This window comes from Oncorhynchus masou, unplaced genomic scaffold (assembly GCF_036934945.1).
Source record: "Oncorhynchus masou masou isolate Uvic2021 unplaced genomic scaffold, UVic_Omas_1.1 unplaced_scaffold_16231, whole genome shotgun sequence".
Classification (NCBI taxonomy): domain Eukaryota; kingdom Metazoa; phylum Chordata; class Actinopteri; order Salmoniformes; family Salmonidae; genus Oncorhynchus; species Oncorhynchus masou.
In genome coordinates, this window is record NW_027006330.1 from 1 (window position 1) to 3,164 (window position 3,164).

The 3,164-nt window shown below is 46.4% G+C and overlaps 1 long non-coding RNA gene across 1 annotated transcript; it reads left to right on the plus strand.

Moving 5' to 3' along the window:
• The first annotated feature begins 532 nt into the window (after positions 1-532).
• On the plus strand, positions 533-3,120 carry LOC135531523 (uncharacterized). Its single transcript, XR_010454022.1, has 3 exons — positions 533-753; positions 2,083-2,290; positions 3,014-3,120. It is a non-coding gene; the product is annotated as an uncharacterized LOC135531523 (long non-coding RNA).
• The last annotated feature ends 44 nt before the right edge of the window (positions 3,121-3,164 follow it).

The following is a 3,164-nucleotide window of genomic DNA, read 5'->3' on the forward strand; positions in this document are numbered from 1 at the left end:
CCTGTTCTAGACTCTCCTTTAGCAGCTCTGCCCTGTTCTAGACTCTCCTTTAGCAGCTCTGCCTGTTCTAGACTCTCCTTTAGCAGCTCTGCCCTGTTCTAGACTCTCCTTTAGCAGCTCTTACCTGTTCTAGACTGCCCTGTTCTAGACTGTCCTTTAGCAGCTCTGCCCTGTTCTAGACTGTCCTTTAGCAGCATGCCTTCCAGTTTTTCCACCAGGCGTTCATCAGTGCCACCAGTCCCTCAACCTCAGTGACAGCAGCTTATAAACCACTCACTCACCTTGGTGTCAAATGTGAAATATTTGCTGCTGTGAATCACCGGTGGCCATTTTAAATGAAGGAGGATGGGCTCAAAGTAAAGGCTGTAGTGGTACAAATGGAACAGTGTTAAACATATGGTTTGATTCCAGCCATAATGATGAACTATCCTTCCCTCCCCAGCCAGAATTAAACTGGTATGTGTTATTGGGTGGTGCGTTTGGCTGGGACAAAGAGAAACCTGAATACACACCCATCCTGTCTGGCATCTACCTCTGAGAGGTGTTGCCTCAGTGTCACTGTGTCAAGAGACTCTTCAGGACGGGAGATTATCCACACACACCAACAGCTGCTCTGCGAATAAGACAATACTTACAAAACAATCAATTGTAGTTTACTTTAAGAGAAAGTTAGAAGTGTTTTATTTCTTTTTTTGATATAAAGGATATTTTTTGATATAGGAGTGGGAGTCGACCCTGTTGAAGTGGTGAAAGGTAACGTTGGAATATCAATACTATACAATTCTCTTGTTTTTTTCTGTGTTTTTTGGCTTTAATTAACAATTTCACTGTGCCTCAGCCTTGTACAGTTCTTCACTGTCGTCTTCAACACAGACTCATTGTTCATAACAGAGTATTTTTCATTCTATGAAGTGCTTTGGTCCTCATTGTTTTTGGCTATTTAACCCTTTTACTGAAGGGCACCTTCCCTCTACAAATATCTGTTGTATCCTTAGCAACGCTTCCTTCTTCTTCTACCAAATTATCTCCCCACCTACGTTCAAGGCAACAGAATATGTGGTAAAATGTACTTAACAGCCGTGGTTTTAAACCCACACAGGCAGTCAATCGGGATGTTTAAACTGCACATGCAGTCAATCGGGATGTTTAAACCGCACAGGCAGCCAATCGGGATGTTTAAACCGCACAGGCAGCCAATCGGGATGTTTAAACTGCACAGGCAGCCAATCGGGATGTTTAAACTGCACAGGCAGCCAATCGGGATGTTTAAACTGCACAGGCAGCCAATCGGGATGTTTAAACAGCACAGGCAGCCAATCGGGATGTTTAAACCGCACAGGCAGCCAATCGGGATGTTTAAACCGCAAAGGCAACCAATCGGGATGTTTCAACTGCACAGGCAGCCAATCGGGATGTTTAAACCGCACAGGCAACCAATCGGGATGTTTAAACCGCATTTATTTAAATTAGAAAGTTCTCTGGTGGCTTTAATTCCTAATTCCAAAAACGGTGCCCTAGTTTTAGATAAAAACAGGTATTTGATGAAAGGATGACTGTGTAGCTAGATCTAGCAGCAAATCAGAACTGGTAATCACATTACAATTAACTTATATCTACCATGGTAAATGACTCCATCATACTGTGCCTAATAAGGGTTAGTATAGGGTTCAATTCCACGGAGGGGAACTCTGTTGATTGTGGTGCTGAGTATGTGGGTGTGTCTCTGGTGTGGTTTAGTCCATGTCTTCAGGTAGAGGGTTCCTCCTGATGTCACTAGATGTGGTTTAGTCCATGTCTTCAGGTAGAGGGTTCCTCTGTGATGTCACTAGATGTGGTTTAGTCCATGTCTCTCTCTGTCTCTCTCTCTCACCCTCTCTCTCTGTCTCTCTCTATCTCCCTCACTCTGTTGATTGTGGTGCTGAGTATGTGGGTGTGTCTCTGGTGTGGTTTAGTCCATGTCTTCAGGTAGAGTTCCCCCCCTTCGGCTCTCTCGGCAGTGACCAGACAGCTGAAAACATTGGCATATCACTATATTGATTTGATATTAACACATTAATGTAAACTTTCCCTCCTCTCTTTCAGCAGTCACCCGACAGCCAGCCAGACATGGGCTGCTGCTTCAGCGGGTCTGAGGGGGAAGGAGAGGGGGACACTAAGCACGGGGGGGACAGCGGCTGTAAGACGTGCTGTCTGAAGACCAGGAACTGCGTGATGAGTGGAGAGTGTGGGCGCGCTCTTCAGATTGCCAACGTCTGTGCCATGTGTGGAATGTGCATCCGCATGTTTGTCTGTAAGTATTTCAGAGATGACAACCTCAAGGGTAATAAGGATGCCAAAACACCAGCTGTGTCCCAGTGTCCACACTAGGATCCTACATGGCCATGCGTTCTGAACACCAGCTGTGTCCCAGTGTCCACACTAGGACCCTACCTGGCCATGAGTTCTGAACACCAGCTGTGTCCCAGTGTCCACACTAGGATCACACCTGGCCATGCGTTCTGAACACCAGCTGTGTCCCAGTGTCCACACTAGGATCACACCTGGCCATGCGTTCTGAACACCAGCTGTGTCCCAGGGTCCACACTAGGATCACACCTGGCCATGCGTTCTGAACACCAGCTGTGTCCCAGTGTCCACACTAGGATCACACCTGGCCATGCGTTCTGAACACCAGCTGTGTCCCAGGGTCCACACTAGGATCCTACCTGGCTATGCGTTCTTAAGGGTATGCTAATGTGAACATTGGGACATAGCAGCTGTTTTATACTGTATGTTAAAATGCATCATCTAAGACAAAATGATTAATTTCATGTTCTGATATTACAGAACAAGTTGGCACTAACCAGACAGGTATACAGTGTTTCACGGCATACTATAACGCATTAATCAACATGCATGAATAAAGACTACATGTGTGATGTACATTATGTGATCAACATTCCTGACACAGTGAAGAAGTAGTCCGTGTATCAGGAACAGAGGTAATTTGTCCTCCACACCTCCTCTCTCACAGAGCTGTGACTCCATGAGGTCAGACCTGCTCTCATTCCCATGGCGACTGTACAGAGAGCTGGGACCAATAGGACCGGTATGCCTCTCCCATGGGTGGATCACCTGGGATCCAGCCATCTAACTCAGACACACACCCTGGACCCGCCCTGTGC